This window comes from Rhyacophila brunnea, unplaced genomic scaffold, assembly GCF_057557595.1.
Source record: "Rhyacophila brunnea isolate RB1 unplaced genomic scaffold, BYU_Rbru_1.0 scaffold_3, whole genome shotgun sequence".
NCBI lineage: Eukaryota > Metazoa > Arthropoda > Insecta > Trichoptera > Rhyacophilidae > Rhyacophila > Rhyacophila brunnea.
In genome coordinates this window covers 36,920,123-36,935,247 of record NW_028232965.1, presented here as the reverse complement: position 1 = coordinate 36,935,247, position 15,125 = coordinate 36,920,123, and the positions used below count along the sequence as shown (strand labels likewise).

General features: G+C 31.3%; 1 protein-coding gene across 2 annotated transcripts in view; it reads right to left on the bottom strand.

Moving 5' to 3' along the window:
- The window catches only part of unc-104 (kinesin family member unc-104), a 66,828-nt gene extending 56,996 nt beyond the window's left edge, over window positions 1-9,832 (bottom strand). The window contains exons 1-2 of one of the 2 annotated variants that reach the window (XM_085953291.1): window positions 9,499-9,832; window positions 8,885-9,067 (exon numbers count right to left, since the gene is read on the bottom strand). The gene's annotated coding sequence lies outside the window, so the exon portion shown is untranslated. The remainder of the gene's footprint in view (window positions 1-8,884; window positions 9,068-9,498) is intronic. The other variant, XM_085953290.1, reaches the window with a different exon arrangement.
- Between the last annotated feature and the right edge of the window lie 5,293 nt (window positions 9,833-15,125).

The following is a 15,125-nucleotide window of genomic DNA, read 5'->3' as shown; positions in this document are numbered from 1 at the left end:
CACAATAGTGTGTATAAACTTTACTGGCAATGCAAAATACGAATAATATATAATATTAAAACTATAAGAAAATCTAAGGTAAATTATTGTAAAACATGATTTCAGTATACTCTATGAAAAATTGAAAGGACGTAAAGATATAAACAGAAACATATGCACTAAAAGTTTTTCGCGAGGAACCCAGACGCAAAATGACCAGTTGGGCTATAGACCAGCAGTTTCTCTGGAAGCAGTGTCATGAAAGATAATATATTTTAAAGGCTTGAGACGGGACATCGACAGGAGACCGGACTGACAAGAAGAAAGCGGTGAAGGAGATCAAATCTCGAAAAGAGTCACATGATTAAATCCACGTAATATTTTGTCAATACAAATTAATATGAAATGGACCGTTCGTGCAAAATTAATAACTTTCTCTAGTCATGTTAAAACATTCATTAGGTAGTAGGTTTAATAGCATATTATGTCGGCTATATTTGGACGACATTAACCAACGCACCTTAGCACGATGCGCTTAAGGCAGTAACGCAGTCCTAAAGCCTAAAGTATATGACCATTGTGGCCGAGAATAAAGCAAACAGAATGTCTCATACATTTTACGCACGCACATAAAAACGTAATTCGGTGTGCAGTTACCCTTATCAGCGGTTTAGTATACGGACAATTTATTTATTAAAACGTCAGCCCAGCAGCGGAACTGTTTTATCTATTTTTCGAACATAGGATATTATTTTACTCAAGTAAATTTTATATAACTGTACGATTAACGAAAATTGCCATACCATTGAATGTAAGAATCTCAGCAATTTTAGAATCGATTAAAAAAATAGCTCCAACATTAGATAATTAACAAAAAATCATTTAAAAGCTATAATACTAAAATGTATTCACATAATATGTTGTAGCTTTGTTAATTTCACAGGAAACTGATAATTGATTTTTAATACACAAGGTTTCAAAAATATAGCATCAGCTCGTTGAAAATATTGTGTCTAATTAGTATATTTTTTGGCTGTTTCAAATTATGCATGTTGTAAGTTTAGGGAAAATATACCTATTATTATTTCAAAACCAAACCGTGTATTCTCAATCTTTTACAAGCAGATTTTTAGTCGTGGCACATATACTTAAGTAGGTATGAGATTAGTGGTAATATTTTTGCGATTTACGTTAGGATCCGTTAATATTATCGATTTCGTGTGACAGCGTTTTTTAAATAGACACGACGGGATGGGGGGGGGGGTGATTGTGTTCATATTCAGGCTCATTATGAGAATATTACAGAAAAGTGATAACTTTAGTTTGCTCTTTCAATAAAATATATAAAAATTAAAGTTGGAGAGTAGATATTATGTTAATTCATATCATTAATATCGAATAAACTTTATCTTGCTACGGCCACTGATATACAGATACTTTAAAAAATAGTTTGATTTATTTGTAGAGTAATGTTCGATCAACATAATATTAAAAAAAAACAAAAATGATCAGCCATTTAAACTTTAAAACCGAACTTTAAAATGTAATCTAGATTAAAGGATAGATTGAAAATGCTATTGTATTTTAAACTAAGCAAACGCAACATAATGTGGATACGAGAAATTGAAAAGAAGCTCTACATGTGCGCACAAATAACAGGCATTGTTGCCCTCGGAGATACTTTTCACAATGGCCATGTTTCCCTTGGCCTAGATGAGGGGGGCATACTGTGATAACGGAGGTTAGGGGAAACTGGCAGTAAAAAGTCACTTCCGGACAAATCTTTTCAGAAAACAACCCCGAGGGTCATTTAAGGATGGAAGAAAAACTACCTACCGTTCATGTAAAAGATGAAAATTAAACTCATGTACTTAATTAATATATATTTTTGACTACTATTTTTTACAGAGAAACTATCTTGTCTTTCCAAGTTTTAGTACAATATTTCATAAAGGTATAAGACAGTGGAATATTCCCATTCCCGATGCAGATAAATGGATACCTACACTTGCTGATAGACTATGAGAAAGCCGTTTAAATAATACCTCACATTAAACTACTTGTCTTTCTTTCTCTTTAAGTATTATTGGATTCGACAACAAGCAAACATCATAGTTAACTTGTATCGAATCCAAAAAGCAATTATCCGAATATAAGGGTTCTAAACTGAGGAATTAAAAATCCTTGAATCAGGCAAGGTTGCAAGTTGTCTCCAATCCTATTGAATACATCAAATAAGAGATATATTTTTTTTCGTTGTTCTAAAGACTAATCAGCAAAATTTCGACGCACCAAATGGTCATTCGGTTTATGTTCTTGTATTAACTGTATTTTATACGCCTTCAAATGCAAATCTTTATTCAATGTAGTGCCATAAGAAAGTCCAAGTTCGTGAGAACAGTGTGTAATTGATTATTCTGGATTTTCATCCACATTTTGATTGACAACATCGATATTTTCAGCAGTAAGTTTACGTTTTTGACGGGTTGGATTTTTAATTTTTCCAAATAAACTACGAATAGTAAGCTCCATAAGTCGATTATTTTGACCATAAATTTCACGTAATGCTCGAAATATAACCAGAATAGACTTGTATACGGTGTACAAATGTGTATCTTTCCATGATAATTTGCAAAATTGAACACAAATATCAATTTTGGTGGGAATCAGAAAAAAATGGCTGCTATGACGTTTTAAAAATCTATAGTACCTACTAATTTGACCTTTTACTTCTACACTAAAATGATTTTATACGAATCATTGAATGACTGCTGTATAGAAGTTGCAGTTGCATCCAAATAAAAAATAATCTTCAACATACAGATGATGCACTTTTTATTACCGAAACTTCTGGTGATTTCATGATCTCATTAACCAAGTAAACCGTACGAGCAACAACTATGGACTGTACACGAATCTATTCGGAACACTTTTTAAATGAATTACTATTCAAAACTATACAGCTATTGACGAGTTAATTCGTCACAAATAAATCAAAATAGGCCTGTATACTTTGTGCTAGCAATAAAAAATGTATAGGTATCTACACTAATTGACTGACACAGTGTATCATAAGAACACAATGTAACATATTGTTATTTTGTAACAAATGCTTCAATTAGGACTTAAAGTAGAATATTATCGACGATCAATTTAACGGATATCATTAATATTGTCATATTATGCATTTTTACACGCCTTGATGTATTTATCGGAAATATAGTTTGCGTATAATGTATCATAATCCAACGGATAACTTATTGGGTTAGCTTTTTCTTTGTAGAACTTATACACAGTAACAAAATTAAATTATATTTTATTAATTATATTATCTTGATATCAATAATATCTTTAGCCAATTATCAAGACTAATCAAAGTCTTTAAAATTAAGTTAAGTGTGAAATAAAAATATAATAAAAAAAAATCATGAATGATGAGTAATACAAGATTTTGTACATGTCCGTACTATGACTCCATACATCACTCAATTATACATTCACTCAATTATACATTCACTCAATTATACATTCACTCAATTATACATTCTAAAAAATTTGAACATTTCCACGAAAAGTAATGTCCATTTTCTTATTATGTCATAAGTATCAATATGCAACGGAATAATATAATATTACTGTATTACGGATACGATATTTTTTAATTTTCAAATGAGCACCAACTAACAACTGAGGGCACTTGAATTGAAATTCTAATTATTTTTTTTACTATTCCATTCGAATCGTTTTTTGCAACCCGGGTTTCACTTTTGGCGTCGTCGTGCACACTGACACAGCATATAACTTGTTCTCGGCCATATACCAAATCAATACAATAACTAAATAAGTAAGTAGAAAATCCTAAGTGATCGGAATTTCCAAATAAATGACTTATCTGACTGATCAATATTATCTCTCATAACCCAATTATTTTATAAAGTAACCAATCGGTACTTTATATCATTATATCGCTTATAATAAGTAATACCTACAATATTATTTCTAAATAATAATGTGTGCATGATCATTCAAAGTATTAACTCGGTCTAAAGTATTAATCCGGGTCGCAAAAATGATTCGATTATTTATTGACAGATGATTTGGGTCGACTAAACTCTACTGAACTACGCCTCATTTTTTGTAAAAATGAGTTACCAGTGGATTAAAAAAGATATGCAGATTCCACCATATCAAAATCTACATTATATGCAAAGTCAATGATTGAATTATGGTTTAATCATTGATAGTCAAGGATTTACAAAACGTGGAATAGACAAGACAAGAGGGAAGAATGGAGACATCAAAATACGGAGTAAATTATGTTACCACACTATTATTATAATAATGAAGTGATGAAGGAGATTTAAGAATGACTCATGGCTAAATGTCCAATGAAGCAAGGGTAGATTCACAGATACGGCCTCTAGTACAACATTGAGGGCACATTGACACCCTCATAATATAGACAATTTTGTGGCGCCCAATATTATTCAATTTTCCAACTGAACAACCATTTTCCACACCAAGAAACTTACAAAATCACAACTTTTTGTCACACTTTTGTTCAGTTCGTTGCATATTTATATGGATAATGTTTATTATACGGTGCAGTGGCAATATGCAGCCAAGATATTGGATGTTATTTACAAAATAGCATTGAATTAAGACGATACAATAATGAAAAAAAAATATGAGTAACGACTTGTATGATAACAAGTCAATCAGAATAATTCTCCTTGTAAGTAAAAATTATGGTAACACGGGTTACATCCAGTACGGCTTTCCAGTAGCGGCTACGTGCCTGGGACTCAATTTAAAGACCTAATAATTAATTATTCCAATGGAAAAAGGTTTCATTATATTTTTAAAACTTGTATTACTTTTATCCTATTATGAAGATGTCTTAAATCCACTCTAGTCATTTATTTTCTCTATGATTATAGCTATGCTGCAGAATAAATTTGTTAATATTATGTACCTATTTGTTTACATAATTTTATAAAAACAGTTTTGTAAAGACTAATGAGTTAGAGAATAGGTACATGGAAACTTAATGATAAATATTATTTAGTCTATCTTTGAAATGTGTATTTACTTTCAATAAGACAGTTTAACATGAAAGCAAAAAATAAGAGACTGGTACACATTCACAACACTATCAGCATTATAGAATAAAACCTTTGAATTCATCAATTACTATTGATAAAAGTAAAATCAAATTGTAGAAAGACATACAATCAATATAGTATTATGAAAGATCAGTTAATACACATAATAATGCATTTACGTATAAAGCGATACATCAGAACAGAACACTTGTGTAACCTTCAAATTAGATAACGATTAATTTAAACAGACAAATACGGCTACAAGTATTTGTTCTTTAAGTGTCACTGCACTAATTATGCAATTCAATACCTGAGAGCCAGTGTATGACTTGCATGAAAATATAATTTAAGATTGTCATGCCCTTAATGTTAGTCTACTTACGGCTTAGTGACTTTTTCGGGTATAAATATACTCCAAAGGTTAATTGACCACAAAAGAAATAATAATTTAGGTGCGAAAACTGTACTTGACTCATTTTTAGCAAAATCTGACTGAGGTATGGGTGTATTAAAAAAATATATGTAATACATTAGTTTATGTTACATTAGTATCAATTTGATTTCAATTCGTGCATTTTTTTTTTTAAATATGTAATATATGTTTATAGGTAGTAGGTACCTATGCATTCTGAGATAAAATAACAAATATTTTTGAAGTACGTAGCTGTTATACACCTTAGTATTATAACATTTTCTTTTTTACGTTTTTAGTGCAGTTTCAACTTCAACTTTAGTACCATTCAAGAACATCTTCGGCGGGTTTCTAATAAAAAATATTCAGTACCAATACCTCTTAAAATACATTAAAAATGTATTCCTGTCAACCGTGATGTAATACAAAACAATATTGTTAAGAGAAGAAAGTATAATTATGAGAAAGTTATAGTTTTGTTGTCACAAAATCTAGTAAATCGTTAGATTATTATGTAAATAGGTATGGGTATATTTGAGTCGCTTAGAATCATAACTCACATATTGAAATTTTGTCGTTTTTTAGTTCAATATTCCAAGTGATTCTAAATGAATTAATCTATATACCGAAAAATAGTTGAGTATTAAAAGTCAATTTAAACCATGTGAAAATCGTTGACAAAGTTCATTGTTGGTGTAATATGTCGTATATTTCAAAGAATAGAGTTTTGTCACCAACGCCTTCCTAACCAATCGGGGAGCTCTATTTCTCATAGTATGCTGTATGTCTGCAACGTTAGGAGTATTAGGTATATATATTTAAAAAAAAAAAAAGAAGTTATTCGACTCTCTCACTCATTAATATTCTAGGGAGTTCAATACTGTTCTTCTAATTACAAAAAATAGTACTCTGTTGGTTTTTAGCGATTATCTCAAAACTTGATTTTTGGAATATGTGAGTTATGATTCTAAGCGACTCATTTGATGAATTATATTATAGTTAACAACATATTCTCTCTTCTTCGAAGCATATGGGCCTCCATATAGTGGAAGTTACATCGCCAAATTCCGAAATCATTGGGTAGGTACTTTATGTAGATCAAGCATTGCAAAAAAACAACATGTAATTTTTGCGATATTCAGGATTCGAGCCGGCACCTACGGTGTCAGAAACAAACTACCTTTGCTATCGCGAAGCACAGATAGAATATTATTATTACGATTTTAATAGTCAACTATTTGACATAATTTTGATAATGCTGTTTATCAATAAATTGTTGTACGGAGTTCGAAAATTAAATCTAACTAAATAGTTTAGACTACAATAATATAATAATGGATAATATAGAGGTTTTAACAACTTTTAATCTAACTTATGGGTATATTTTCATGATACCTAAAATCAATAAAGGCATAGTAGGCAACTGCGTGGTAAAACAAATAATCAAATGTCTCAGATTACATCCTGTACTGAAACGGACATTAGCTATGAATTAAATGAACTGATACAATCTTATAATCAACTTTTTTTTTTACAAAATCTTCTCAAAACGACGGATCCCGGATAAATGAAATTTAAGCTAAACAAACCCACCAAGATTAAAATGCCATTTAGCAGTACACATTCTATTGTGGCAAACTTCGTGTTATTATCGCCCGCATCTGCCAAAAACCGAAAGCATTTATTCAACACTTAGATTCACTGAAACAGTAAATTCCATAAACTATTAAATATGTAGATCACTTTCATTATGTTAAATGTCGATTCTTAGTGGAAAGACATTGTATTAATTAAAATAAAACACAATATCTAATACTTAGTCCACATAGTTCATGCCATTCGCTTCAATAAGTATAACATTTGGATCGATCAGTTGATAGTGTCCTAATATGAAACCGGTGCTGATCATTACTGAATCATTTGGAATAAGTATTACATATTATTTTGTTTTATCTTCATAATAAAATGTGCAGATATTGACAAGATAAATCATAAAACATTATTATATAATATTATGAATGGGTGGTAGGTACCTATTATTTTATTAAACAGTAAAATTGACCATTTCGAATGTGATCGATTCGTACGGAAACAAAACGTATCGTCCATATGTCGGCAGGAAAATACATTTTACCGTCAATATGCTTTTAGATGAACAAACACAAAATTTCATACGCATATACTACTAAAATATCAAAATTGCTGCCTAATAATGTTGCTATAAATAATATATATTAGTTTTCGTGTCATTCATTACTTAGATGTACAGAATATTAAATTTAACCACACTCAAAACGGTACAGAATTCTTGTAATACTAAAAGTCTCCCTACCCCTTGCTATAGTTAAAAGTTTTTAATATGTCATCTCAAATTAAATCTCAAAAATTTGACAATTGTGATTGTTGTCCAATTTCGCAGTAGTTTATTCTTTTATATCATCAGAAAAATATGGAGACACGCCTTAATAATATTTATTAGATGAATCAACGTCGCATTCCTATCCATATTGATAATTCATCAGAAAAATTTTAAGTTTACAACACAGCCAGACAAAAACTAATAAAACATAAATTTGGAATATTCTCATTCTTGATAACGCAATATTAATACCTATATACATATTGTTGCATTGGAAAATATTCTAATATAATATAGAGTTTTTAATTAATGCTAGTGAAGTGTTGCATAATACGACCAACAAAAGCTCCCAACAACAACAACAAAATACCTTACGGCTGAGATATTATTTAATAACTTATATAAACAAATTACAGCTTGCTGAAACATATTATGTATCTGACAATAGCGTATCGGTAAAGTATTGATTAAAATAAATAAAACATTATTAATATTTAAGTGATTATATTTTTATTAAAAATCAGTATTGATTAACAATAAATTGGTGCGACAGTATAAAGTATCTTATATGTTATTCAAACAATCATAATTTAATCGTATACCTACAATGTAACACCATCCTTGAATAGTCGTCACTTACCTAATAAACATACTGCGGATTTTATGAATGAGTCATCAGAAAATTTACACGAGAATCTGTGTTTTGTCGATAGCTCGATAGTCGAAAAATATACCTTATTGACCAATAAAATTCCTATGATGCATCATTTTGACCAAATAAAACACTTATTTTTACGTCCATTTATTAATCAATGAATTAAACATATTTCACATGTAAACATACTTCATAAATAATACTAATGACATATTTTTCTATTTTTTTTCTACTAATTAATAAAATTCTGTCAATATATTTTTATAGACACAAATAAACATTTACGCTGAGCAGTATGGTGGGTTGTTTATGTTATTACGTTAGTAAGGAAAAACATATCTTAAAAATACGCGATTCACAGTAATTGAACATACCTTATGGAGGTGAGATTTTTAGATGGGAACGGTGTCGTCACCTGGTCACTTCTACCCGGCGACAGTCACAAAATCTGTTCAGTTTTCGATCGCTCGAGATCCAAAATTATTGAAAGATCCACATAACATATGGCCGCCTGGGCCGTTCCTTGTGCGTCACTATACAACCTTGGATTTTCCACACTGATACAAACAAATGAAAACTCACTATAGTGAAACACCACCACTGACGCCGCCTAATTATGAATGTTCCATCTCACTCCTGCAGCGTTGCGAGACCGCGGCCAGAACGAAACAAAAAGCAACGGTTTTCAGCTTTCGACGAGACGCCAGTCGGCGACTTTCTGCAAATTTTCAACCCCAACGGTTGAGAGAGACATAACTTAGAGAGCTTCGCAGTTTCGTGTGAAAACCGTCCCTTTCTGGATACGCCTCGGTAATGTGAAGGAACGAGATGGAAAATTCCATAAGACGCGCGCACTTGAAAATTACCACCCGAACGACCAATCTAGAGGCGGGGGCTGTTATTGAACAAACCGAGAATGCAAAACCAATAACAAAAAATATAATTAATTAAACGTTTCACTATTATACTTAATAAACACTATAATTACCGTAAATGAAAACTTTATTGAAAACCGTTTGAAATATATCAGATGCGCGTTGCGTTCCAATTTTCCGCGGCGATGTTGTTAGCTTCGCGCCGATTGTCAGACATTTTGAAGGCAGCGATTGCAAAATGGGAAACCGACTACCGCTGTATTTTCCAGAGTTTGCAATGGAACAATCGCGGTGTATCGAGCGACCGCTGCGCGTGAATGTCGGGTTATATCTGCGGGCGAACAGGCGCCACTATCCGCCAGCAACCACCAGCAAACGGCAGCCAGCATCTGTCGAGCTGAGCATGCGCATCAGCGCCGAGCTGGGGGTAAAGGCCAAACATGTGTCTCCTTGGGAAATTACATTGAAATTCTCGACGCCGGCGCTGGACGGGCGTCTCTTGTACCCTGGCCGGCGCTAAAGTACACTTTTTAGCATTATGCTTTCACGACGTTTACCCTTTTGAAAAATATTAATTAAAATATCGTTCAATTATGCAACATATTGAAATTTTCGGAAGGCTATACTGGCTATAGTATATACAGCAGAAAATCTGCCTTATTAATAAACCATATAATATTAAATTTTCAAATGAAAATGTATAGACAAACATAACAAATAAAATATCTCATTTTTTTTAAATTGCCTACTTATACAATCCGATCTGGATCTTGACCGCCTAACTAAAAAAAATACTAAACGAGAAATATATTATTTAAAACGAAACATAATAATATGTAGTATTTATTAATCTATGTTGCACTACATAATAAGTATTTTATTAATTTTAAGTAATACAATTTATACCAACCAAGAAATTACAGTTATTTTTCTTCTTATCGTAAGGTCGCCCACCATCAGTGCTATTTTTGCTCGATCATCTTTTATAAATCACGGAGATGGCCCAAACACATTACCATCACGTGACTTGCTGTAGATACTGATCTTCTATATCTCTATTTCTATCTCTATCTCAGAGTGGCAGTACTTGACAGCACGTGACATGATGGTAATGTGTTTGGACCATTAGTCATGCAATGCGGTATTGTTCTCTGCTACGTTTACCGTTGATCTTTCCTTGAATAACTAGTTAGGGGATGCTAGACTTCAACTTTTATAAAAATGGTTAACACCATTAAAGAGATAATATGGGTGTTAGCCACCTTTTTGACCTACCAGGTCCATGCTTTGGGTTGAGACACATTATAAAAATGTGAACTTTCCAAATCTGAGGTTCGAACCCAAAGCTCACCTATAAAATGACACGTTACCGATCGGCTTTAGTGGGCATATCTTATAAAATATTCATTTATAGTTTGCAGTAAACGCTGTCCATATGCGAGAATAAATGTGTCCGCAAAAAAGTTGGACCATTACTAAAGGATTTCACAACCTTTTTAGTGTGGCTGAATTGGTACCTAGCCACATAAAAATACGTTGGCGCATTGAAAGATGGCACAATTATATTAATCACGATTTTTTTCTTTGTTTCAGTGTGTATCATAAATACATACTATCAAGACTAGGGAATCCAATCCCGAGCCAAAATTCTGATCCCGGGATTTCGGGATTACAATTTGACAATCCCGGGATTGGCATTTTTTTCCATTGTTAATATAAAATTTTTATATTTACAAATAACATTGATAAAATCGGTCAAAAATAAATCTAGTATAATTTATACTATTTAAGACATTTGTTGTTAATATTGTATACATTCAATCTTGGACATACACAAGTTTAATGGAGTAAATAATATTGTAATATAAATATTAATGTGAATTTAATATGAGATTGCTGTTTCTGATAGTAAAGACACAATAAATGGATTAGCGAGATTTAAAATAGTAAAGCAAATAATCATGGCGTACTTATGGCCTTTCCACTTCATAATTCTAATTAGTCAGCCAAATATGAAACTGCCGTAAAACGTATGATATCATGGTGGAATTACTTTGTTAAAAGAGTGAAGCATTGTTTTTTTCCAATCTTTCTCATTTTTAATAATTTATGTGAAAAAATAAAATGAATCGGCAACCTACACATGGGTATAAATCAAACTTCATTCAAACTCAGTTTATTTCTAATGTAGTTATTTTTTATTAAAAGTATTTTTTCTGTTATATTTTCGCTTTTATTTTATTTTCCATAAAAATTGATAAAAAAATCAATCCCGAAATCCCGGGATTATGTTTATCAATCCCGGGATTCATAGGTATCAAAAATAGCTCGGGATCCCGGGATTGGAATCCCTAATCAAGACAATAGGTACTCTTAAATATCACTATATTGATAGTTTTAATTTTTTTCCTTAAAATTTGATTTTATTATAAATTTAGTTTCTAAGAATAAAAAGTTGTGGAAACTTGATTTTTCTGTTTTAGTTGTTATAATAATATACACAGTCATTTCAAGTAACGACGGTGAACAAATTTCTTTAGCGGCGACATTTAAGTCTGAGCCGGTCCTGATTGCCACCCCTTCACACTTAATGTAAGCTCTTTATCATGTTTATTTTCTTATGTAAAGTTTGCCTTCAGCACAACAAAAATAAATGTCAGCTCAAATCGAGCTGAAATGAGAAATTCAGCTGTTTTTGTTAATAACTAAAGAATATGAACAAAATTTAGAAAATCATTCATTCCCGCCCGCCATTTCTTGTATACAATGTACTCAGTATAAAAACGAATATTTTGAATACGTTCAGACTAACATGCAAAATGTAGATTAACCAAAACATGGGAAGGAGATTAGTTCGTCAAAACTGTGATAGTAGTTAATTTTAGGGAATAGGTACATGAGTATATTAACAAAAACCTTTCATAACAACATTAGAATAAAAAAATAAAATAAAACAACTCAATCAAAAATTGTATTATATTCCACAAAATCTAGTGTTTCCAATTCATAGATATTTCGGTTATAATTTATCATTATCGCAACTCAAGCCCCACTATATAGTCAGGCCGTGACACGAAACTGTAAAACTCGGCGATAATACTAGTTATTGCTCATATTTCGAATGCAATATGGTTGACTGTTTGTAAAAAACGATGCCTGTTGCATATTCAAGTAAATGGTAATAATTTTAAAGAAATATTCAATCGAAAATCTTCATTTATTTCGAACAGGTTACTGTATTTTATTCAAAGATAATCAGTGAATGAAATGCCTGAATCGACCTTGATTACGACTATATGGATAAAACGTGTGTCATTGCTTATAATATAAACGTAAATATGTATTATTTATATACCATATATTATGTATAAATAATATTAAGGATACGTGTTTCGCTCACTTGGTGTTAGGGATTGCAATACCTGTTTTGAAAATACAAAATACCAGAATTGTCGGTATTAAGAAAGCATACTCGTTTACGTTTTTGAAGACGAATTATAAGTTATGTGCTGCTAAAATGCAAATATATTGAGTGAATCCAATAGAGGTGAAAAAATAATAAAAAAAGTCATCAAATATATTTATATAAGTTATTGTCGCGATGAATTATCATAATATTAATCGAAATAGAAAACATCTGTGACAAAAATGTTCAATTATTCTATAAGCGTTGAATTAAAGAAGCTTTTTCTGCAGCCGGATTTATTTGTAATATTCAAATTATTTGTAAAAAATCACTAATTCTACAATTATGATCAATACCTACATATTTTAAGTATCTACATAATAAATGTAGGTATGTAGGTTTTTGCTATAAAATAATATTTTTAAAAGATTTTAATAGCTATATTTATTGATAACCACTTACTTTTGTTTTTTTAATGTTTAAGAAATATCGGTATTAATACCGATATTCAATAAGAAATACCGAAAAACCGGTATTGATATTTTCATTCGGTATTACAATCCCTACTTGGTATGCCTGGTAGTTTTTACAGGGGAGAGGAGTAAACCATTCGGTCAAGCATTAGGATTATTAATACAAGCAAGGAAAGGGAAAAAATATTTACCCCAGATTTAGACACACAATATATTAATAGACAAAAACAAAATGACATGTGTATTTCATTCACCCAAGAGGATTCGACCTACGTCTCGATTTTTCCGTTAGTTTTTGCTCTAAATTGTAACATAATTTCTTAATTCCGATGTGAACCTATATATATATAATATATATGTATGATATAAATCAAATACAACTGAATATGACAACAATATATTGCTGTAATAAAATCCTACAGGGCAGTGGGATAAAATTCACATCAAATAAAAAAAACTTTGCTCTCAAAATCGTTTTCAATATCCAATACTACAAAAATACACTAAAAAGAACCTACTATGAAAAATAACCCTTCAATTCAGTTGATGGAAACTACGAAAGCTTTTATTATCTGGCTCGAGGGCGCGACCTTTTTCTAGGCTATGTAGAAAGATAGCCGAAAGAAAGTATGCTTTTATTATCACGTAAATGCAAAAGGCACGCATCGTAACGTAGTTTGCACTCCAGTTTAAGAGCTGAAAGACACTGCAAATTTTGTTATTTTACCATCAAATCAGCTTACTTGTTTTTATATTATAAAAATTCAGATATAACAGGAAACAGTTATTTTTTTAAATGCGTTCAAAAGTATATTATATCATGTTAAATGAATATAAAAAAGTACGATTTATGAAAATGATTATTTTCATGAATTTGAAAAACTACAATCAATCGTCAAATGACTACAGAAATCCAACCATCCATACAACCCTCGAAAATTCCTTTCACCAGTTCAATACCTTTGCTGCGACGTAACCGCACTTCCACGGGCAGACAATCGACTTTTCAGAGTTAAGGCGTTATCAATGTACGTTAACATTTATTTTATTTCGCTATTCTTTTTATTATTAGAGATTCGCAATACATTACATGTTAGGCCATTAAACTTAATGTGGGTCCATTTTTTTTGCACATTTGGCCAGTTTTCTTCCTATGGATGGACCTCAAACCCATTCTCTCTTCACCACGGTCTTGGCGAGTATAAATTCAATATGGTGATTGTATTTCGTAGTTATTTTCTGGCGGTTTCTTCTAAAAACCTTTTAGTATGTCAGTCACAGTTAAAGTTGGGTTTCGGGAATTTCAGGGACGGGAATTCTTGAGAAATTTTCGAGATTTTCCATCCCGAATCTCGAGAATTGAAATTTTCAACATATCGGGAAATCCCGGATCTAGAGAATCTTTTCTCGGGATTCGGGATTTCTTTAATATCAAACATTAATTGAAAAAACGATTTTATATATGAAAAAAGTAGACAGAAAACACAAAACGTTCAAAAACTGATCGGAGCATTTAACACAATTAAGCCACCGTCGACTCATAATGAGCGCAATTTTTTGCAACATCAGGGAATTCTGTGTCTCAAAAGCGTACGCAATTATCAGACGCAGCGATTGACAGTCTGTGTTTTTTGAAATTCCATTTAAATAAGTAATGTTTTGAATTATTTTTGTTTTCCTATTTCTATTTTGTTTGTCTTCTTACATAAATAAAAAAAACTTTTTTTTTTGAATCTATCTGCTTTTACACTGATTTTAGGATTTTTATAGCTTTTTTTTAAATTTCCCGATATCTCGAGAATTCTCGAGAATTCTTTTCTGGAAATCCCGAATCTCGAGATTGAGATTTTCTCGGGAAATA